Source organism: Maylandia zebra, linkage group LG4 (genome assembly GCF_041146795.1).
Source record: "Maylandia zebra isolate NMK-2024a linkage group LG4, Mzebra_GT3a, whole genome shotgun sequence".
NCBI classification, from domain to species: Eukaryota; Metazoa; Chordata; class Actinopteri; order Cichliformes; family Cichlidae; genus Maylandia; species Maylandia zebra.
In genome coordinates this window covers 30,790,745-30,816,229 of record NC_135170.1, presented here as the reverse complement: position 1 = coordinate 30,816,229, position 25,485 = coordinate 30,790,745, and the positions used below count along the sequence as shown (strand labels likewise).

Below are 25,485 nucleotides of genomic sequence, written 5' to 3'. Positions count from 1 at the left end.
TGCATTTATACTATTTATAATAGGAAACGATCAGATGAACGTGTATAATAGAAAAAGCATTTCCTATAGTGATTAATCCATGGGGATTTGGATACGATTCTTGGGACTTTTGTCATATTTGTGAAGCAATGTCTCACATTTCAAATGGATCCTCTATGCCGTATAGACATAAACAAACCCAACAAAGTGAATCTGATGTTAGACTTGGTATGTTGTTTTTTAAACTCTGGGCACAGCCAGTTTTCCTAATCCACTTTTCACCTGATTTGTGGATTTGGACACCTCCTACATACAGTGTGCCTCAGGCTTTCTGTAGGAGGTGCTGTGGGAGTTTTCAGACGAAGTTGTGGTCATTGCTGCGAGCGATTCACAGAAACTCTAATACTCAGAGTGAGAACTGCACTCATATCTTTAGTTATGAAGAGTCAGTCAGAAGTAACAAGTTTTTCAAGCTGAAAAAATAAGCATCTGTAAAAAACAAACTGTATAAAAATCAACAGCTACAGTTAAATTCCATAAATTCCATAAATTCAGTGTTGGGTTACTGAATAAACCGAGCTAAAAGGGAGTCACAGTTGTTCACCTTTTTAAAGGTTATAAAATTCATGCGGAATTGTTTGCTGAAGTAGAAATTGCTGGTAAGAAGAAAGTCAACCTTTTGTCAACTCTAAATTTCAAAGTATCAGGACTTAATAATAGAAAGAATTATCTGCTTCTTACTTGTTCTTAAAATTGGGTACATGTAACCTCAAATGAACCATACCATGACCTGTTACACCAAGTTATTATTTATTTAACAAAAGTTTAGCCAAAATGCAAAAGCGGCATGTGATTTTAAAAGTTTTCTTTATGACACTATTCATTTTTCATGTGATTGTGAACAGATTTGGTCCAGTTCTTCCTTACAGAATTGTTTTGGTTCATTTCTGGGCATTCAGTTCTCCACCTAAGCATTTCTGGACTTTGATTGGACTATTGCAGCACCTTGACTCTTGTCTTTTTCAGCCATTCTGTTGCATATTTGCTTCTGTGCTTGAGATCATTGCACAGATGCATGCATTCCCATTCTTATATTTTGCTTGTTCTTATGTTATTGTCTTGTATTTTGCACACCTCAGTTGCTTGTGAAGCTTGCACACAAGAATTTCACTCGCATGTGCTGCACCAGTGTACCTGCACATGCTGTGACAATAAAAGTGATTTGATTTGATTTTGATTTGAAATAATTTTGACCGAGCTCTAGCTGTCAGACAAATGGCCTCACATTACACTTGAGAATACTTTGTTGTTCAGTTGATGTTCGACTCAATGACCTCCTGCTGCAAAGCAAGCCCAGATCATCAACCCTCCACCACTGTCTTAGACAGCTGATGTGAGGTGTCTGCTGTGATATAATGTGTTTGATTGTGTCACACCGTGGATTATGGCCAAAACATTTCCACTTCTATCCTCTTCCAAAGAACGTTTTCCAGAAGTATTGTGGTTTGTTCAGACATGACTCTGCAAACCTAAGTCTTACTGATCTTTTTAGAAATAAGAGGCTTTCTTCTGGCGTCATTTCAAAACTAGCCATACTTACTCTTTTTTAATTGCACTGTCATCAACTTTAGCATTCTACATGTGTCTGATTCGGAGCACCTGGATGTTCCTTACACTCATTTTATCTCCCGATATTTAAAACTTTAGAATTTAAACAGGGTCCTTTCTTCTCTCTCCACGACTGTATCCTTATTGAACTAGTACCTCTGTATGCACTGGGGCATTTACTGTGAACTGTAGCAGCTTGAGTAATGTTTGAGCAGTCATTATCTAGAAAACCAACAACAGACACTGGCTTGCACAAAGCAGTTTAATGTGATCCTTTGGCTTAGTTACTGAATACTGTTAAATATTGAATTTTGTCAAATTTGAAGAAAGTATTGCTCAGTTTGGATGAAGACTCAAACCATTTTTTTTTAAATCTAGGGAGTGAAAAGTTAAGTCGGCAGAGAAGATCAGAACTGTGTAGCTATACTAATGCACATGAAAATGCAGCTTATCAGGTGGTATTGTGATAAATATGGTTCAGTAGGGATAAATGTGGCCTTTGCATTCTGTAAAAAGCAGAGCTGATGTTAATTTGCTCCCTAAATAGACAATTTCTTTCACAATGTGCTTATTGTTCTCCCTTCTTTTGGGAATTAAATTTTGCATCTTTATATTAAAAAAGTTGTGAAATTTCACTTAATTTAAATAAATGAAATGAAGCAGATTAAATAAAGCACATTAAATGCTGACTCTAAGTATGGTTTGGCAGTGCGAATTAGTCTAGTATCTCCATGATTGTTAAATCACTTTTATTGTTGAAAAAGAGGAGAGAAGAGAAAGAGCGATCCCTGCAGTGAGTGCAAAAAAAGAGACTTGACAGTTCTCACAGCTGTTCTGTATCCTGCCCTAGATTTTCATAATTGTTTAAGTTCGTTTCATAGCTACATGAGCTAGTTGAGTGAAGTTTTCTGCTGGTGGATACACCGCAGCACACAGTAGATTTTCAAGAGTTATATTATAGTCACAATAAAAACTCTGCTTTTTGTTCCTGCCTTTACTTCACATCTCTTTGTATGCTTCTTGTTCTATAAATTGTTTATCTTTTGTGTTTACCTTGGGAAGATCTGCGGTCATGTTGGAAGCAGCTAATGGGAATCCAGGTGAGATGAAAAATAAAATGTTACTCTGCACCACTCTCAAAGAAATTGCTTATCTTTATTGCACTGTCTACCCATGCGTTGCACGCTATCTGCGAGACGCTGAGCGGCCCTTGAAATTTGTAGTTTCATAAAACTTACCTCATTTTTTTGCATTGTTTTCTCGAGTCTTGAGATAACCAGTCATAACAGAGGGTTCTTAGGTGCTTCATAGCTCCATTTCTCTTTCTTTATCACTACCTTCTCTGGATTTGGAGGAGTATGATTTACTGAGAGCTAAAATGCAGAATACTGCTATGTGTGGAATGTACAGTTGTTCACATTACAATGGCACATATTCCTTGAAATGTGGACAAAAATGAAAAGCACCTTGAATTAAAGTGTTGCCATAGAAGCCTATGTCTGCTGCTACAGAATATAATGGAGGACTCAGCTGTGTAGCCTGGATTTGAGTAATTGCTTATTCTGTCAAGAGCAGGTCTGACAAATCAAATATATTCAGTTTGAATGATCAAATCGAGTTTTGCTGTAATTAACTGGGAGTAGATTCAGTTATAATCAACGCACAATAGTGTAATATTTATCTATTATGAGCTTCTGTTGGCAAATAAGCTGGACACTTAACAGGTGACCTTTTTATGTTATATCTTATATCCTAAAGTGAGGTAAGCCAGCACAAGCAATAGTTGCTTATTTCTGTCTTTGTTTCCAAGACTTTGTTACAATCTTTTTTTGTGTGTTCTTAAGCAAAAGTTTTTCAGGCTTTCTGAAAGTCTTTTACAGTTTTTTTTTGGTCACTTGCTGCGTTTATAGCTTGTTTTTTACTTCAGCCCTTGTACCTGACCACTTGTTTGTTTGTTTTTTTGTTGTAAACCATTTAAAATCGACCCGTGAATCAGTTAAGGATAAAAAAAAAAGGTACTTAACTTAAAGGACGAGCCAAACATGAAAGACAACTTGGCAGCCTGTCACAAAAACACATAATCTGTTCCCAGCCTGTTAGTTAAATCTAAGAACAATGCCAAAGATAACACAGGTTGGCAGGCATAAGATTTTTGTGCACCAACAAGGTGAATCGCTACAAACTTTGGTATATTTCAACAGGCTGTGATGTGTATCCTTGAAAACCTCAAGGATACTGGAGAAGTGGAGGACAAAAGAAGACATGGGAGGCCTAGTAAGCTATCTGCAACAGATGGACAGTATCTGAAGGCCAGGTGCTCAAGAAATAGGAAAAAATATCCATCAAAGACCTGACGGTCAGGTCTTCCAGAGATGTATCTGGCCCTTCAGTTGAGCCATCTACTGCTCCACAAAGCCACATCAGAAAGGATTTCAGTGGTAGGGTTGGCTATCAAGAAACTATTTTTAAAGAAGTGAAATATGGAAAAGGCTATTGACAAACAATAGCAACAAGTCAAACTGTATAGGAGAGAAGTAGTAAACAGTGACTGTCTACAGCCATCTACAACACATGGTAGAGGCTCTGTCGTGGTTGCTGGGGATCTTAATTAATGGAATTATGAATGGAAAAAAAAAAGTATAGTCAGATTTTTGATTTACCATGCTAGGAAGAATACATTAGCAATGCACAAAACAATACGTGGGTTGAAGAATACAGAATGGAACAACGTCAGTCCTTCCCAAAACCTAGAGCGCAACATCAGCTGTGGTTAGATGTGGTTAGAGAATGGAGCAAAAGGCAGTAGCTTTGAATGTGCTTTGAATGTCCTTCAAGCAGCCTGGAGTGCTCAGGCTGTGTTGTAGAATAAAGGTGGTCATGCTAAATATTTCAACTTTCAAGCTTGTTGGAATTGTGCAAACTCTATTTTTGGCTTATAAACTGTCTTTCTGTGTATGTTTGCTCGTGTTTAATAAATTACTGCCCCTACAGTATATTTGTAAATGCCTTGAAGCTATTGCATTAAGATATTAATATGGACCACACAGCCCACTTTAAGTGAGAGAGCAGACTCTATTGATGCATGATGTTTTATTTGACTTCTAAATAATCTTTGGCCAAGTGAAGAGGGTAGTTTTCCGGAGAGGGAAACAGCCAAAGCTTTCAGCAGAGCTGTTACAGAACTGATGTTAATTAGCTACAGCTGATATAATCTCCTGCCTGTGACTTTTAATTTTGCTGACAATGAATTCAATCCAAAATGGAAAACTGACAAAATCAGACTCTTTTCTTGTGCTGTATTTTTAATTACGTGGGACTGGACAATTAGCATCACCAAATGTTTATCTTAATGTCCCAGTTCCTAGATAGTTATGGGTGGAAATGTGCATTAATTAACATCATCTTCACAGATTTTCAGGAAATCTTTATCCGATTTTCTACTTTTGAATAAAAAGAAAAAAACAAATCTTTTAAATGTTTCAGAAATCTTTTAAAGTCTGAATAAGCTAAATAAATACTGTCTTCATAACAGTGAATATTGGATGACAGCTTGTTTCAGAGTGCTGCATTTCATCGTGATCTTCCGCGGATGCTTAGATTGTATTCCATCTAACTGTTTTAGGTATGTCCAAGAAAACTCCTTAAAACTAAAGTATGAAGAAATACTTTCAGTAGATGGGGTTGCTTGGGTTGATGGTCATTCCTACAGTACAGAAATAATCCAACACCAGATTATCTGCTGAAGAAGCTCAACAAGTTTGGCTTGTAGCTGCAATGTGCAGATTGGTGCAGGTGTATCAAATTTAAATTGGCATGAATTGGCTTACTGCACAGCTTAGCTGCATTCAGTCAGGCTATCAGTGTATTTATTTGCATCAGGTGGCACTTTGGTTACATCAACTTTGTCTTGCCTATTATTATTATTATTATCCTCCTTGTTTTCCTTCTCTTCCTCTGATAAAATTCAGCACTGCGTAATGAAGTGGTTTCAGGTTTGGGTTTCATTTCCTAAGACATTTCTCTGCCTGCAGAACCTGCTAGTATGTTACAGTGTGCAGAATAATGAAATCACCGTAATAAGATTAAGCGTTTCAATAATTCATGCTTTGTGTCTGTTCTTCCTGAAACTGATGAAATACCCTCCTGCCCCTCTAAACTCTCACTTATCTACAGCAACCAAAGCGTGTAGACCAAACACAGCTCGAGTCCAATCATTGGGTAACGTTTCTATTCTGGCAGCTGCTAAAAAAATACACTCTTATGTTTGTCTGATTAGGAGGAAAGGTTTCCTCTCAGTGTTAGTTTAGATGTCACAGAAAGCCTGTTGGTCTAATGATTGCAGATTTGTCCTGAAGTCTGGGGTGAATAGGAGTGTTTGTGCATATACCTGCATTGCTGGGAGGAGAGGGCACCATGAGCCATGCTGGATGTTGATCCAGAATTGATTCTATCAGCAGGTGATGAAGTGAGCTGGTTGGTCTTTACTTTTTATATGACAACAAGCACACTTAACCATACACACGAACACACTGAAACACATAAACTTTTATTTCTGCCTCACAAATATTCATGCATATGAAACTGACTAAACAGGTATCATGCTGTTTTGCAACTCTATATAAGAGGGGAACAAAAAAATTGATAAATTGTGTCTCTCAGACAGCCTGTCTCCTGCTGTGTTGCAGGAAATAACGGCTAGAAATCATAAAGTTTCTTAGCAAAGTCAGTGTAAAAGTAAAAGAGATCTTTTTGCCCACAGAGAGTTGGATATGTCTTCACATATTGCAAAGTGGTGTTTAGAAGGAGCAGGAAATGAGAAAACAATTTCCCATGAATTAGTATGCTGCAGTGGACGCCGCTTTGGCTCTTATTTACTGAATTGTAATCTATGTGTGGAGTATATTGAGAGCACACAGCGGGACGTTTAGCACATCATTTATACTTTGCATGCTGGGTGGTGAGTGTGTTTGGGAAAGAGTCAAAAACAGTTCAAAGCATCATAGAGAGTGTACAAATCCTGCGCCTGTGGACCGGTAGTGGTTCAGTTCCAGCTCAGTTACTTTCAGAAGCCATCAGCCCTCTAATGAAGTGATGCACATTGGAATTGCAACCATTCAGTACATACTCAGTGACCCAATGAGTTTAACACTCTCACCTATCCTCACACTATCTGATTTTCAAACCCAACTCTATGTTCTACTCTATTTATATTTTTTTGGTCCACACTGAGGTATGGATGCTCTACCGTTCACTTGCGGTCTTTAGAAGATTAAGGCTACATTCACACTGCAGGCGAAAGCGCATCAAATCCGATTTTTTTGACCCTATGCGACCCATATCCGATCAAGGTCTGACAGTGTGAACGGCACAAATCCGATATTTTCAAATCCGATCTGGGTCACTTTCGTATGTGGTACTGAATCCGATACATATCCGATGTTTTAGAAAGCGACTGCTGTTTGAATGGTCATGTCGTATTAAATCCGTCTTTTACGTCACTGACACAAGACAGACGCCAATTATCAGCGCCCGAGAACACATCCCGAACGCTTCCTGGCCATCCAGTGTAGATGTCAGCGAAACTGTTGGGAAGACAACGTTGGAGAAACGTGAACATTTTATTTGTACTGTATAATCTGCAGATTCTGGCAGAAATCTGCAACTATCCCTTTGAAGCACCGCTCATCTAAAACCGCAATAAGGATCATTATTAGGTTATTTACATTATTATGTAAATAACAAAATAACTTAAAGCAAAAATTGGGAAACGTAAAGTCTGAAGTCTTTATATTAAGGGCCATCAGTCAAACAATATTGTTTGCTCTAGGTCTAAACAGAGCGCGTTGTGTGTGATGTCTTCTTTTGCGCATGCGGGCCGCTTTGAGCGTTCACACTAGAGAGCGTTTGCTGTCGCATTTTATTTGTAGTGTGAACAAGCAGACAAAAAAATTGGATTTGATCAAAAAATCGGAATTGAGCATTAAGACCTGCAGTGTGAACGTAGCCTAAGAGAACCACAGAGGACGGCCCTAAAACGAGCTTGAAACAAGTGCATCAACTACTCTTGCCATTGCCGTCTTGTCTCTTGAGGGCTGTGAGTTGGCTTTAGGACTAAATGCTATGATTAGATTGGTCCTTTGTTCCGGCAAAAGCCCTGCCCACCCGTACCCCGAGGATTCACACATTCTCACTTCCACTAAAAGCGTTGCCTTTGGGTGCCAGTTTGTCATTTGAGCAAAGCTGTTTGGTAAAGTGTGGTTTGTCGTGGAACCCTGCAGAGAGGGTGATGATTGAGGCTGATGGGAAGCAGAGAATAGGAGCGAGTGGCTCTGCCCTGCAGGGCTGCATATTGACTCAGTATTCATCGACAACATCATTAGAATGGATAGATGAGAAACCCCGGGAACAGAAATCTCTTCAGGTTTAGTAGCTATATACAGATTTTTAGAGGCCAGTGAAAGTTATATAATGCAGAGTCTTAATGCTATTAAAGATTAACTTAAACCTTCAGTGTAAACATGTTATTGTCCAGTCATTCATCCATCACATGGGCAGAATCTAGTTTTGTCTACTTGTATATGGCTTTATTTTCATTATCTATCTTGGGTGGACCAAAGAAACCTTTAGAGGAAGCTGTCTGACCTGAACTATATTGCCTTTTCAATACTCGGGAAGATAGGACCTTCTTCATGTGTCCACTTTATCACTCCTGTCCCAGGCACATCTTATTAAAAGTGTGTCAACCAACATGCCGATATTTGTTTTTCTCTGTGCAATTAATTTAACCAAGAGGACAGTTAAAGTTATCAGCTCATTAACTGGTTTGAAACAAAGTGCAGTTGGAAAATGCTGCAAGTCTGAGTGAAGGAACCAGCTGAAAAAAATTCAGCCTTCCTGAATTTTAAGGTGCTAGGCTGGTTGGTGATGTATGTGAAGTATTGAGGGTTACATTTTAAATTGGTTCAATGTTTTTTGAGCTAGCATTTAAATAAGACACATATTCTTCGATTTCTGAAAGCTAATTTTGGCCATAGTGAGAGTGCATTTATCATTGTTAAGCATGCACTATCCTTGTGACTGGGTGGTAATCAAAACAAATGCTCATACCTGAGATTCATTATTAAATTGCAAATCAGCTTATTTATTTATTTTTTACATTGTTTTAAAACATTTATTTTCTTTTATCAATCTGTGTTTTCATTGTTGCTAATTAAGACATAATTTAAACATGATTTAAATCAGGAAAACCTTGAGAATTAGCTAAAATCACCAATAATCCTAAAAGTAAAGATTTGAACCTTTGTTGGGGTTTTTATTGTTTTTTGGGGGGTTTTTGGTTTTTTTTTTTTTGGTGTTTTGGCAGCAGAAGTGAAACAATCACACAGCGCGTTTAAAAGGAAGTGCTACCCCTGAGCGAAGCACCTGTTCTACAGTTTTTGCCAAACCTTTTTGTACATGTGTAATAATATACAACAAACCTGCTATATGAATATATTCATTCATCCATATCTTTTTCTTGTGCCTCCTGGGTGTATACCGGGTGGGCAGGAGAAAACAACAGGCAGATTTCAGTGATGAGGGGCAAAGATGACACACTTTTATTCACAGGATGCAATTCCCAAGCTGTCGTATGAGCTGTTATTGTTGTTTTCAGTCTTGTTGCAACATGCCACCCAAGGTGAAATTGCAGCGTGTATGCATGTGTAAAGTTTGGCGTGAGTGCGCCGTGTTTCACATCTCAGGGCATGTGTGTCCCGGTTATAAAAGGATAATATCTGTTTATTTGTACTGTCTTTGTGAAGGTGAGGAAATATGTGATAATGTTGTATAGCACCTCAGGTTGTAGTCAAAGGGATCACTGTAAAAAGGCCACATTGCTCTTTTATTGATTTACTTTGGGTTTTCAGTAGAATCTCTAATAATCTCGTGTTTTTTGCAGAATCATGTTGTTTGCATTCACCGAACATAAAAATGTTTATGAAAATATCCCTTAAATACACAGAACACACAGTCTGACTTGTGGAAGATCAGAACAGTTATTTCATTTTGAGAGAATTTAAGCATTATTCTTGTTTAATGTTATTCTGGATTAAAATACCTCATCGATTTGGACTTTTAACCCTCAGGCGTAAAAGACCGATGGGGTATTGTCATCACCCTGCAGGCCGGGTGGGCGGGCGGTGTAGGCAACCAAGAATGAGGCACCGTAGGAGTTTGAAATTGATGCAATAGGTGCATCTAAAAATGTCAGAGTTCAAGTCACAGTGACCTTGACCTGAAGGTCAGAGGTCAAGTCATATAGGTTAAAACCATCTACTAAAACTCTCAGACAGTTTAAAACTCAAGTTTTCTGAAAATCTTGTGAATGCATTAACTTGAGAACAAGGCGATGTAGGATTTTGAAATTGGTATCATAGGTATGTCTACTAGGAGGCTGAGGGGTAGCACTGGTGGTTGCCAGTTTTTTGTATAATAATATAGTTCTTACCAAGACTGAAGTATGTGAAAGTACAAAGCAAAGCAAATTACAGGTGTCACATTTCTGCCACGAAATATGATTATAGTTTATCTGAATGTTACTAAAAATTAAATACAGTAGACATTAAATGAAGCTAAAATAACTTGTTAGGCTGTTTTCTGATATCAAATGCCATCAAATGTGATCGCAGGAACTGGCATTGAGGTTTAGCTGCTGCTCTCTCTGCTACTCACTTTTGGTATTCAGTATGGATGATTCCATAGTTAAGGACATGTCTTGTTCAAAGCCAGGTGTTTGTCATGAAGCTCACATATATTGTGTGACTTCACGTCAGATTCTTGCACTCCGAAATTGAATAATCTCAGAAAATCACCTTTCACTAGCTTCACGCAGTTCTAAGCTGTTTCCAAGTCATTATTGCAGCTGCGTTTGCCTTTCTTTGTGGCAGTTTCTGTCAAATGCTGCTGAAATCTGCACAGCTTGTAACTTGCAGTGACTCACAATTTTCCTCATGGGGTGTGGGGTATGCAGCAGAAGTGACAGGTTAACCTGCACTTGACCTGTGACGACAGCATTTGTTGCTTTCTTTCCAGCCACTGGATGTAAGACACACTTTTAAGTGTATATCCTGCAGTGTTGATTTTTGAAGACTGTTCCCAATCAGAATTATCTCAATAGGGGGGGGGCAAGGGATAAAAATGCAGTCTAGCATAAAATGGGACACCTATGGGCACTGCAGGTCTGTAGTTATTGTTGTAAGTGTGGTAAGTTCTTTTTTGTGTGTAGCAGTTCATTTATATCTCTAATACACTTGCCTGAAATCTCTGTGGTGTATTGGAAATCTCACATTCAGAACAAGGAATAGTTATCAGAAAAGTTCAGAAGTTCAAGCAGTACATCTGGGGCATGTACTGAAATGCCTGAAGATCTTAAACATAGTTGTTCACAAGTTTTCCAAGACTTTTTAACTGTAATATATATTTGTAGTCAAATTTTATAGCCAAATCCACTTATGTGACCCAGATGCAAAAGTAAGCTGTGTGTTTGAATTATGAAGTAGCGCAAAATTGAAACAGTACTGATGTTTAATTTGAAATTGTTTTCAATGTGCAATATAAAAGGCTCAGATGATGATAAACTTTGTTCGTGTATTTTCCCCTGATAATCACCATAGAAAATGGGCAGAAAAACAAGAATTGGCATGAGTTTTCTCAAGCTGGAGACGTGTGTGAGATGAAAAAGTTCATGTTGAAAGCTTAATTTGTGTTATGATTGCATGCAGAATCCATCAGTAAGATGTGATGTCTGTTCTCTTTAAAGTCTTTGAATCACTTTTGCAAACAGTCATTTTGCAAATATCAAGTGAAAACAATACATCACATAAAATGAAACACCAGTTTTTATTGGTGTTGTAATTTGTTTTTGTTGGCATTTCACATTTGGTGAAGAGCACGAGGCAAAGGTTGCTAGCAGCTTGTCAGATATAAGTTGACAAGAAATGAAAAGTTACCAGAAATGTTGCTTGATATCTTGGGTAGTGATGACTGTTTTCAGTTGGGTGTTAAATTACATACATATTTTTATTTGTATGTAATGCTCTTCCTTCTTTTTTAGTTTTATTTTTCACTGCTTTCAAAGGGGAGGGTAAGGCCTCTGCCAGATGAGGTTTGGCCGCTGACAGGCAAGGGTGTCTTAATCCACAACTACTTGTTCTAATGAGCAAATGACAATGATCCATGAAAAATCCCCGTCAATTTAGAAAAATTCTTTTTATCCAAAGGGACCAATGAATAACTCCTAGCAGGCTGATGGCACTCTGCATGTGCACAGCATGATTTCTTTGTTCTTTGTTCTCTCAAAAGTCTGTTTTTTTTGGCTTTTTTGTTGCATATAAATACAAAATGAAATTCCTTTTAAACTATTTGTTTGTTTACTCTGAAAACGTATGCTTTTCAAAACAATAGCAACCCTCTGAAAGCAGTTTTTGTTTGAATTTCGGTACTTTGGATTTTATGGTGAATTACACACAGAATTCATACAGCTTCTGAATTACATTTAACCAGTGCAGCGCCTGTTCAAAATGTGCCCATCTGGAACGCCCCAATTGTTTAGTGTAGTTTTCTCAGTTTTGGTGCTGAAATTGTAGGTGCAAATTTAGAGCTTGGAAAGAAAACGTTGGATTCTTTGTGTCTAAAGTGACTATTCTGCATCTAATACCAAGCTCAAAACACCAAAGTAGGGATGTGTCACAGATTAGTAAAACAAGGGAGTGAGACGCAGTCAAATTGTAAAGTGAAACCACTTCACAGTGAGCAGAAAACTTGCTCGAAGGCAAATTTGGTTCCCAATTAAACCTTTCATTAAACCTAGGCATTGGAAGCTTTTTAAGTAATTAAGTGGTTTGTACTTGGATCACCTTACTGAATATAAAAATACAGGTAGTAAAAAATTGGACTATAATTCAAAAGATAAATAATAAATACATCATTTCAAGTGTTAATATAATTAGTGAACAAGTAGCAAAGTGACAACTTAATGTAATACATTCATAAAAAAGAAGAGTAAAATTACAGATTTGAAAAGTAGTAAAAACTGTAATAATAATAATCATGATAATGAAATCTTTACATTTTATTCATTATTATATGGATTTTGTTTGTTACTTTGATCCATTAATTACTTTGTCCCAAATATGATAGTTTAAGCTAACAATCTGATAATATGCACACCACTGCTGACTTTTTGAAGATCATTGGTTTTACTTAAGTATAAGACTTAAAACTTGATTTTAACTTGGAATAATTTGATTGCTAGAGTACGTGGTTGTCACAGTTCATGGCAGATATATTTTTCTGTCATTATGAAGCAAGACAAATAATTGGAAAAACTAAAAATCACTTGTATTTATTTACTTCCTGTCAATGTTCTACAAGACAAGAACATATAAATCTTCCTAATTACATCATTAGCTGAACACTTTGTGTATCCTTGGCCCCATCAGCAGCAGAGCATGCATTTAAAAAAATGAAGAAACCACTACTAATGGAACATGTTCTCCTTCTTGAGTAATCCCGATACACAGCATCATGCCTCAGTGGGGGACACGTGTAAACATGGTGGTGTTGTTTTGCTGTTGTTGCTGGCATTTTTGTTTCAAGAGCTGGTGCAAAGCAGTTACTGGTGTGATAAGCTGTTTAGTTTTATTTAATTTCTGTGCACTGGAATTTTAGATCATAGTCTTTTTAAGTTATAGCTCATTTGTTGGAAATCTGTGCTTTGAATAGGTGTAGCTCCCTTTAAAATGTATCATTATAATCAAGGGTGGTGATTTGAGTTTTTTGGGAACCAGTTATCCAATAAACTCCAAAATCCACACTAGACTTGCTTTGGTCCCCAGCAATACAGACTGACAAGTGTGAAATTAATTGGACGAATTTAAAAAAACAAACAAACAAAGACAAGGACGAACCCAGACATAGACAAAGTAATTTTATTTATAGCGGGACTGATGCATGTGGAATTTCAGGGTAAAAAGAAATAAGGGTATTAAGCAATGTCAAATAAACTATCACGCTGAGTTGTAACATTTTGAAGCATGACGGAAATTGATATAATTTGTTCATGTCCATATGGTAGCAATGATAGGCTGGTAAATTTTGTAAAAGGAAATGCTTTTCTCACCCTCAGGCTACCTGTGGCTCTCTGAGGCATGTCCACATTTTGTGGACTGCACTAAACAATTGTAAAAGACAAATCATCACAAGGCCACAATATGATGTCTTATATGATGTCTTGAGGCTTTTGTCATGGCATCAATGTTCTCTAAACATATTTGACACACTTGTAAGTGGTAGTGTAATCTGATCTTTGCCAGTCATCTAAAACTAAACAGAGTCCTATAAGAGTCATAAATCAACATTTGATTCTTCCACCTTCCCTTTTGAACACAGGGAACTTAAAATAGTACAGATAAGCTTTGCCACTATATTAGATACACGATCTACAATATTATCTTAATCAGCTTAATGCAGTTGGAGCAGTGAATTTTTAAGGATTTTGCTGTCACTCAAAAATACTGTATATGTCTTGCATATTTTTCTTCACAGTCTCAGAGCCACATCCAGTCTTTTCCCTCTGTCCCTCGGTTGCCATGGTAAAAATTACAGATGAATTGCCTGACCTTTTCTTGCCCGTGGGAAATTAGCACTTACACCAAGGAGTCCTTAACAATGGCTCTTACTGTTTTTTTGACTATTGAGTGAAGGCCAAGTGCTTGAGTGTTTTGATGGTTTGATTGATGAGAGGAAGTCTAGACAAGAAATTGGCTTCCTGATTGGCTGTGTCTTGGAAGGCTTTTTGGTCTCATTTGGTACAATTCGCCATCACTTGCCTTCATTTTTTAACCATTTATTGGCATATGCATGTTAGTAATGCTCAGCAACAGTAATCCTTTCAAGAGAGAGAGAGGGGAAAAAAAGCATGTATTAGGTAATCATTTATGCTTCAGTTCACACTTGTGCATACTAAATATCAAAACCATGTACAGGAATTATTCAGCAAAGTTAACCTGCAATGCCAATTTACCGAAATAATGTAATTGTGTACAATTTAAAGACAAATAAAAAGGAATGGAAGCAAATGGAAAACATATCAAAATTTTAAACTGAGAAAAAAATATAAAATCAGTGTGAAATAGCTGGCAACACATAAAACACATGACGAAATAGTTGGGACAGAGCCATGTTCAAGACTGTGTAGCATTTCCTCTTCTTTTACTGAGTAAATCGGCTGTTGGACCTTTGGGTGAAGAACATTGTTTCACTCTTGTCTGACAAAGATATCCAGCTGCTGAACAGTCCTAGGTCTTCTTTGACATATTTTTCATTTAATGATGCACCAAATGTTGGACTGCAAACATGCCAGTTCTACACCTATTATGAAGCCATGCTGTTATAATAGATGGAGGATGTGGGTTAGCATCATCTTGTTGAAATTGAAGCCTAACCTGGAAAAGATGAAGCGTTTTAGAGCAATGGGCTCTAAAACCTGTATATAGTCAAAGTCAAAGTCAACTTTATTTGTCGATTCTGCCACATGTACAGGACATACAGAGAATAGAAATTGCGTTACTCTCAATCCCTAGATAAATAGCAAATGAACATTTAAATATATTTAAATATAAAAGTGATTAAAAATGCAAGTAAAATAATTAAAAAGTAAAAATTTAAATAAATACAATTTTACATATAACAAGAAAGCTATACAATATACAATATAATGGGTAAGTGACATTGAGTGTAAACCAGGCAGAGTAGTGCAAATAGGCAAATAGTGCAAATGGAGATTTAGTAATGTACGGTAAGAGAAAGTGTAACAACAAACCTTTCAGCATTGAGCTCTGATGGACCCCTTACCATCAAAGATGCTGAGAGCTGATAGCTGGACGGTCCTTATCTTTAGTCTGGAGGCATCCATGATTTCTAACCACAATTTCAATTTACGGTTCAACCGACCACAGAACAGTTTTTCACTTTGCCTTAGTCCATGGCCCACAGAAAAAGGTAAGGTTTCTGGATTATCTCTACCTCATTTGGCTTCTTCTTTGCATGATAGAGCTTTAACCTGTATTTGTAGATGGGATGGTGAGCCGTGTTTACAGATAATGGAAGTGTTTCTGAGCCCATGCTGTGATTTCCATGACAGAATCATGCCTGTTTTCAGGAGATCACAACTATCAAGTGCTGATTTTTTGGGCTTCCCCCTTGTACACAAACATTTCCCCATTTTCATGGAATCTTTTGATAATACTATGTACTAGAAATGCTGTTACAGATATTCAAAGTCTTTGCAGTTTTACATTGAATAACATTATTTTGAAATTATTCCACAATTTGTAAATGTAGCTTTTTGCAAATTTCTGAACGTCTACCCCTCTAAGATGTTCTTTTTTTTTTTTTTTTTTTTTTTTTTTAATTCATGTTACTGACCTGGCCCAGGGTGTACCCCGCAATTTGCCTTATGGTAGCTGGGACAGGTCAGCAAAGAATCAGTATTTAAAGTGATTTGTGCGTGAAATATATTATATATCTCGAGTGTTTGTGCACCCTAACTTGCCGCCACATGGTTCTGTCTAGACAGAAAACTTAAGTGGCACCAGTATGGATGGAAAATGCTGTTGACATTGTTTACTGGCAAGGGCAATGCTCTGCAAATATTGAAAAAGATTATAGAAAGAGGCAGTGTTAGGCTGTGCATAAAACAGATTTACTGCTGTAACATTAGTTGGACTACTTGTTATTCAAATTTACAACAAAAGTCCAGTGCTTATATACCCCGTGGTATTATACAACCTTTTACTATACTGTACGTGCTGTGAGACAAACAGTTACTAAACACAGTTAATAAGAGTGCCAGTAGACAATAGGGTAATGTTAGAGTTGCTAATGGTTTTTTTTCCTTGCTTAAAGCTGTGTGTGATGAGGAAGTGTCTCATTTTCCAAGTCAGTTTTAGGGCTCTCTGGATGTGATAAACAGCTGCACTCTATGCAAGCCTTATGTTAATTACAGGGCATGAGTGATTGTGTTCATTGAAATTGTTGCCTCAAGTTTTATTAGAAGGAAAACATAGCCCCTTCTTTTAATAAAGTGTAATGCTTTATCCCATTCACTTTTAAAACATATAAAAGAAACATTTAAGCCTTGGATATCTCTTCATCCATTATTCATGGACCACACTTCTTTATTTACTCGCTATCAACACACTCACATGAACTGATAGTCACTGTGGCACCATGCAGACATTAACACGAAACCGTGTTTTCTGTCTGTTTTGCTCCATGTACAAACTAAAGGAAAGCAAGTATACAGAATATCTGTTTTTTAAACATTACTTTTAGTAAGAGACATGAAGCCCCCATTTACAAAAAAAGGGCAATGACCCTCTGCCATCATGCTGTTTAATAAATTATAGTTACCTATCTAACTGACCTTCCGCAACATCGAAATTGAGAACAGAAGAAAACTTTTTGCTTTGGATTTTCTTGTGGAATAGTTGTATACAGTCTAAAAGTACACAAGGGAAAAGTCAAACTTCTACACTGGCCAGAGATATAAAACAGACCCCTTCAATAGAAAACTCTGGGGTGGAGCGTGTTTTTCGTTTCTCCACACAGAGATACAGAAACCCCGTTTTCAAAGAAAGGGAAGCTTATGAACACTGCTGCCAGGAGCAGAGATGGACAGGGAGACAACTGGATAATGAGAGGCTTTTCACCATTTACTCCTTATTAATGGGCATTCCCAAATAACATAGTCATTTGTGGTATTCTGTTCCTTCTCAGTAATGTTTGTTAATATGTATTATTACTGAATTTTAATTTGTCATTCAGTTGCATCAATGAAACATCCAATGCAGCTGGAGGTTTGACAGGGGCATTTTGCATCAGTGCCTGTTTACACTAAGCATTGTCTTATTGGATCAAATTGCAACTGTGTGTGTGTGCATGTGTGTGTGTGTGTGTGCTCTCATTAAATCAAGCATGACAATTGTTTTTCTACAACATTTCCTCTGCATTCCCCAAAATATTGTAAATGCTCAAATGAGCGTTCCATTTCGATTTAAACAATGTGCAGCAATGGAAGCATGATCTGTTTGCTCAATAAATGTATTAAATTAAGCGCTTGGTCATAATATTACAATTAGTTGTAATTTCACAGTTGGTTTCAGGTTTGCTAAATGCTTCCAGAAACTGCTTTATCCAATTAGGAGAATAAATTAATTATAGGTTTAAATTTATTGTCACACAATTAACAAAAGAAAAAAAGTCAAATTATTGAAATTAAAGAGTTGGAAAATGGAATGTTTGATACATGTTTCTTCAAAATAATTATTTAACTGGTTATTAGAATACTTAGCTACAAATTTAGTGTTTACCAGCAAATGAATTAATACTTCTGCTGTTAAGTCAGCCTCTTGTCATTCTCAAGGCAGTAAACACTGCCTTGAGAATGATTGAATAAATCTATTAAATGAACACATTTGAGAATATAAATATATCTGCATAATGGGAAGACAAAGAAGAAAATAAGGCAGTCTGAAACATTTGAAGAGTGTTTCAGACTGCCCTATTCAAACTTATGGACATAAGTTTGAATTTTTATTGCATGAAAGAACAAGAACATGGCTGTAAAGTGCAACACGCCATTGCTAACTTGGCATCTGCCAAGTGAGCTACCAAGTAGCATGCTGCTAAGACAAAGCTTAGAGCACAGAACCCTTAAATTTCAATAGGTTAGAAAAGCAGGGATGAGCACAAATACTATATAGAAATACTTTTGGGGTTGTAGCCTCCATCTCTATCACTCTATCACTATCTCTACTTTTAAGATTAGGCTTAAAACTTTCATATTTCAGCATATAGTTAGGGCTGAACCCTGAATCCTCCCTTAGTTATGCTGCAATAGGTGTAGACTGCTGGGAGATTCCCATGATGCATTGAGTTTTTCCTTTTCAGTCACCTTCCTCACTCAACATGTGTTTATAGACCTCTCTGCTGAATCCCACTTGTTATTAATCTCTGGCTCTCGTCCACAGCATGTCTTTTATCCTGTCTTCCTTCTCTCACCCCAATCGGTTGTAGCAGATGGCCCCGCCCCTCCCTGAGCCTGGTTCTTTCTTCCTGTTAAAAGGGAATTTTTCCTTCCCACTGTTGCCAAAGTGCTTGCTCATAGGGGGTAATATGATTGTTGGGTTTTTCTCTGTATGTATTATTGTAGGGTCTACCTTACAATATAAAGCACCTTGAGGCATCTGTTGTTGTCATTTGGCGCTATATAAATAAAATTGAATTGAAGTGGATTGAATCTCTACCCTGATACCTGTTTAGACAGTACATTTGTTGTGGCCACAAGATTTCACTTTGGCCTTTTTTTTTAACCTTACAGCCAGCTCTGGTTATATTTCTGGTAACAATAAAATGAAACTCTTGTGTATTCCTTTTTTAGGATGTGGATTTATGTCAGTGTGTGAGTGTCTAAGCCTAATGTTTGTATTGTTAACTGGTCATCTGGACATGTCTTGATGTAAGGAGAAAATAGGTCATGTTACGTATGTGAAGTAATACTGGAGATTAAAAGGGAAGGTAAAAAGTCAGTGAAAATGAAACAATTTAGCAACACTCAAACATTCTGGCACTTTGCAGCTCTATAAAAGACCATGTTATTTTGACGTCTCTGAAATTGCTACAGCACCTGCTAATCTCTGCAATGCCATGGATATCTGCCATAAAATCGCAGTTTGTGATGCCCTGTAATGACAGGACATTAAAGCTACAACCATTAGAAGCTCCAATAGCTGTAGGATTTGTAAAAAAAAAAATATGCCTACATTAAAATGTATGCCAGGAAGGCTATGCGTTTACATTGCAAAAAGTATTTTAATGTAACATAATCTATTTAAGTATTGCAAGAAAGAAACTGCAAAGTAGAATAGGCTGAACGTGATTAATGGATGGAAACAGAACTTTTGTTAAAAAGAGAAAACCCAGCAGGCAGGCAGTGAGTGATGTGTCTTCCAAAACTATCATTTAAGTACACTAAAACAACAGAGAAACGGAGGAATAAAGGCCCATCTGTTCCTAATACACCCTTATGTTCATAATTAATAACCATAGTTTGAGGATTTAGGGTACTTTTCATTTCTTAATGTACTGTTGTGAATGTGGGTCTTGACAGAGAAGAACTGTCAGTCCAGAGCCTCTTCATCATTTAGCGTGAGTATGGGAGATTTGGACAAGTATTACTGAACATGGCACAATGATTAATTACCAGCTCTCTTAATTGACCGGTTCTCCTAAAAATACACCATGAGCTCCTGGACTCGTGATATTTGAGGTTAGATTCTGAAGGCAGGGATAACTAAAAGGCTAAATGAATGCAACGGATTGGGTGATATTTGTGGTTCAAGCCCCATCTCAGACTGTTCACGCTTTGTCTCTCATGATATTGTGAATGTTACAGTGTTGCAGGAATATAGTGGTACTGTTTTTATTATGATGCGCGTTTCCAGCAGCTGCACCTTCTCGGCCCTGCAGCTTTTACCTGCTACTTAGTATGGCTGTCACATTTGAGGACTGTTTCTAACCTTGCCCCTAGTGAGTGCAAGGCCAAAAAAAATATTATTAAAGCACCAAACCAAAGCCTGCATATGAACCACAGCTGGAACGAAAAAATGTATTCTGAAACCAAACTGAAGAACTCCTTATATTTCTTTTTAAAATTACTCTTCGAAACCTGTTTCTGATTCCATTTTAAATATTCCAGGCATCTGTTGTTACGATGCTCCATATGAGGGGAAAACATGCACAGGTATGGCTGAAGACAATGGGATAGGGAAATGCCAAGGGAGGATTTGGAATCAGAAATGAATGTTGAATATTTGGCAGGAATTTCTTTCTGAAGGGATTTGTTTTTCATTACTGTTTTGGTTGACGACTCTCCAGGCTTGCTCACTGCAGGTAGAATTCATTTTATACACACATCTGTGAAAAGACAGAGGAAGGAAAGACTAAACAGGAGAGAAGGTGAGATGTCTATTTCTGAAATGAGAGCTTATCACTGGTGTTTGATGAGGTGGCTGCACATTGGACGAAGGAGGTGATTTCCATGACTGATGAGCCATCCACTGTGTCTGAGTGGAAATTACTTTAGCGCCCACTTTAGTTAGTATGATTTTGCTCCCTAAACCTCTAAGTGCCTTTTAGAAGTTTCATTTGTTTTGTTTTTTTTCATCTTTTTTTCTTTCTTCTCATTTTGTTTTAATAGAAAACATCGTTACCAGAAAACAGCTGCTAGTCCTCTGTGAGATAATTTGGTACAGTCGCATATGAATCCACAGCCTGAAACTTCCACGCATTGCAAGTCTGCACTACAGTCTGCGAAAAAGCGTAGTGATGATGTCACATATCTGCGTTCCAGTGTCTTGAGCATGTGCCAAGAGTACTCGTCTTCCACAACTTTGTGTGGATGGAGGTTTTTGTACATATAATAGGTGATGGATTGCATTATATAAGTGATAGAGTTATGTTAGACACTGGGACTGTTGTGGAGGGCTGCAGCAATATGCTGTTTACCTTGTTGGAGCTGACCTGTACAACAGTCCCAGTTTCTCATGTGGGCCCTTGGGAAAATTCATTTCCCACTTGTGTTTTAGGCTTATTTTGTCATGCGCTGTGGCACGCGTGCACAAAAGGGTCCAGACGCAGACTCAAGCGCTAGCAGAAAATGACACTTTATTATAACAACAAAAGGCGACCCAGGAAAACCAGAGGAGCAAAACGAGGAACTAAAAAACCCGGGGAAACAATGACGCGAGGAAGCCGGAATCGGGACCGTGGGAGGCTGCAACAGAAAGGGGAGAAGATTACTAGGGAGCCGGGAAGCGGGGTAAACACATCAAGACTGAGTTAGACTAGTTGGCTTACGATTAGAGCGGGACCGTGGGAGCTCGGGAGGGAAGTCCGTGAGAAGGGAATCCATGGAGGTAGTGAATGGGCCAGATGATGCACCGGGTGATCCAATTGAGCAGGAGGACAGGCAGGTGGCAGATGCTGAACGCCGGATCGAAACCACAGAGAGGTGATTAACGGACTGGCGTGGAGCATCCGTCAGTGCCGGGTTAAGTAGCTCTTCAGGTAATCACCCCGATGGAGAGCGGGTGTGCCGGTGATGGCCCAGCCTGGGGGTGTGGCTACCCGAGCATCACACATTCCACACACACACAGGACCACGGACCATGACATATTTACCAATCGTTTGACATCAGTAGACTTGTTATGCTGCATATGGTATTTATAGACCAACAGAGAAGTGTTGAAATGACTGACAGCTTCTGTGCTGACTCTTCTTTATGACTTTGAAGCTTGTTTTTGGACGCTTGCATGAAATGTAAGTAAATGCGTTCAGGGGCAGTAATTCTGCTTGCCTGGCCTTAAAGTAAAAGATAAAGCTGTGTGTATAATTGACCAGGGACGGCTATATAAACACTATTATTCTAAGTAAAAAATACAATTGATATTATGTTGGTACTGTGAAAAATATTTCCTAATTTCTTTTAGTTTGTGAGTGTAGTAGATCTAATTGTGTAAAAGATTTGTTCAAGGTGACAGCTTACAATAAATTGAGCATTATGAGGTTGAAAATCTTGGAGGTGACTCTGCATAATGTGCAGCAGCATTAGCACGAAAGCCACGAGTCTTTTGTCTTTGTCACAATTTTTGAATGTGATTGAGGAAGTAAGTGGTTGGAAAACTTAAAAGTAAAACTATGTAGCAGAACAATTCAATTATGACTTCAGTGAAAAGCCTGGCAAATCAAAGCATTATATAATATATTAAAACTATTCTGTGGGTTTTACTGCTTTGGCAGAATTAAAGTATGATTGGATGGAAAACACGAGTATAGATTTGGTGTTTTATAGGCAGAGGCTGCGATTAAACCCATGGGAATTCCATCCACAGACATTGAAGTGAACCATGCTGAAAGTCAAACTCTAGCAGCATTACCCTAGTGCTTGTGCACCATGAATTATTCTTCACATGCTGTATTGTATTTTTAGCTGATTGTTACTGAGTGTGCTGCTTGCCTTTAATATTTTCTCAGCTGGAGTAATTAACTTATTTTTCCCCTACTCTGCCAATGCCACGCTTTTATCCCATACTGTTAGGAAAACATACAATCAGCCAAAGGCTCTAATCCACTGAGCTCTCTCACAGACTCCAATAAGATCTGTAATGGTGAGTCTGAGCCTTTTTATTGTATACTCCGCATAACACTCTATTGTGGTCTTTTGTGTTTTTCTGGCATTTTCCTCTTAGTCATGCCCAACATTTTTTGGAAAAGATAGTTGTCCTCTAATGATTTTCAGGTTTAAACTGCTGGTTCATGAGTGTATGCACAATAAAGATTACAATAGCCCCTAACAGGAATAAAACAACTAGGGTTTTTTGAATGGTACTAATGTATGGAACAAAGATGGCGCGCCTTGATTTTGATAGACATGCTACTCATGCAACACAAGTAGTAACAAGGAGTTGTTCTGAAAGATTGTAGCACGATGAACAGCCTTTCAAAGAGGGGGCAAACTGGCACAGAATGGCCATCTTGGATTCGTATTTTGAGTTTAAAAGGTGGCAGACAAAAGGTTAAGCATGAGATTTTAGCTCTGGTTTTATTTGTGCTTGCCTGAACATATTCTGAAGGAGAAAAGCCCATTTATGCTGTTATGTACTTTACAGTGCATACGACCATTTCTCATATTTTCCTTTTCACCTTTTAAAAGTGCTAAATGCTTAAAGTAACACCCTTTACTTGAGCTCTTACCACTTCTGTCCAGGCATGTGTCAAGCCATTATCTATACTGCAGCGTTAACTGGCTCTTTAGCTCGGGGAGAAAGAAAATCCACAAATGGATCACAGTTCATTGGCTGAAACTGTCTCCTGGCATGTTCTCTGGGGTGTGGAGTTTGGAAATGTGTAGAAATGTTGCTCCACTCCTCACCCACTGGGGAGAACATCTTCCTGTACCCCAGTGGTGTCCTGTATTTTCAGGAAATGGCTGCGAGCTGACCTGGTTTAGCTCTCCCTCAGAGAGGAAATGTCAGCTCCAAAAAAGCTGGCAGGAACAAAAGCTCAGTTTGTTAGGTTTCCTTGATGAATTTGTGATGACTATACTCTCTCTGAGCTAAAGGGTATTAATATTTATGTCTAGAGGTGCAACACAATGCTGGCAGGCTGAAAGAGCTCAAATGGCTTTGTGTTTTAGTTACTGAATGATATAATCACATTTACAAAAGCAGCTACATTCAAGTTATTAATTTCAAATTAAGGCGCATCTGTAGCATGTGTCATGAATGAGTCATGATGTTGGCTATTATTTAAAAATTCCAGTTATGACATTTTAGCCATTTTATAGACCAGAGGCTAGAATTTAGCTTTGACAATGATGGCGTGTTTTTAGTTCAATTACTTTGGACCCAACTGAAATAGTGTAATAACCTTTAGTTGCAGGTTTTTGACATAATCTGAGTAATCACTTTGGTGGTTTCATTACTTTTCATTGAAAGTGTTCTTCAAACTGTTCCAGGTAACCCCAGCTTTACTTTTGTGTTGAGTGCAATTGTTAGCTCACAAAGACACTAAACTGAATAGCAAATCTTATACCTGTAAGTAAACCAAAGTGGTTGCGGTAACTTCATAATAAAGACAAGCTACGTGGGTAATCCAATGTTTCAGTGACGACGTATGAATCCAAACTACTCTGCGTTTATATTAAGGCTCTTGTGTTTTTAACTTGTTTTAATGCTCTTGTGCTATTTAATCTGACCAAGCCCCTAAAACAGTCAGTGATCACTGTCGACCTCTGTTCTTTTTGTTATCACTATTCCCTTTAAAGCTCAGTTTTTCAAACCTTACTATGTAACTACAGCCCAGCCCATGCAGCAGTATATGAATGACTAACCTCGTATTGTGGATGGATTCCTCTCAGTTGTTCTCCTGGCTGAAGTTTGGTCCCTTTAGAGCATCCTGCCATGCAATTGCATTTGTCCCTGACCATCAACTTTTGTGGAAAAAAGTTACCGTTCATCCTCAAGCTTCACTGTGCGAATGTGTTTATATAATGCTCTGTAGCTAGCGATCATGTAGCACATCATTATATACCAGCTAGTCCAACTTCAGTAACCCTAAAAACGCCACTGCTGTTAAGTTTTCTGTCTTAATTTATGTTGGAGGTGATAGCAGAGCTGTACGTTTTGATTTTTCAGAAATCGCTCAGTCAAAACATGCTATCATGTTTAGATGTAAACTAAGGAGATAACTTCCTTCTAACTTTTAACTCCGTTAAACTTCATAAATTCTGTTTTCATGGATGCCTGGATGTTAAACTTAATTGTTACACCTGGTAGAGCAGCCACACTGATCATTTTATTAAAGATAAAAGAATTTAGACAGTTTTTAACTCTCAGTGATGCCGCAGTGTTGGTTTGACTTTGGGACCTGAAGCGGATGGAGTTTGGACCCAGAAACAGCTAATGCCGTCAGACTTGGATAGCCACTAAATTCTTAAATTAGTGTAAAATTGATTAGTATTGGAAATGTACTGCAAGCCTATAGAGTTTTGTTGTTCCTAAGAAATGATGCCACAAATATATAACAGTATTTTAGTGCAATGAAAACATTTATCCCATTTATCTTTTTTTACTGGAAGGATTACTGCAGAGTCCTCTTGTGCTGAAGGCATAAAGTTCTCTAATTAACTGTAAGACGCAAACACTTAAACAGAGTTCATATAATCATGACCAGAGACCTTGTGTTTTTCAGTGGGTTTGCATAAAACAAATATGGAAACATAAAACCACTATCTG

The 25,485-nt window shown here is 37.8% G+C and overlaps 2 protein-coding genes across 3 annotated transcripts in view; both read left to right on the top strand.

The window, feature by feature from the left end:
• The window catches only part of asic2 (acid-sensing (proton-gated) ion channel 2), a 404,006-nt gene that overhangs the window by 173,700 nt on the left and 204,821 nt on the right, over positions 1-25,485 (top strand). The gene's annotated exons all lie outside the window — the stretch shown is intronic.
• Positions 1-25,485, top strand: part of LOC106674813 (E3 SUMO-protein ligase ZBED1) — a 132,254-nt gene that overhangs the window by 61,394 nt on the left and 45,375 nt on the right. The window lies entirely within an intron of this gene.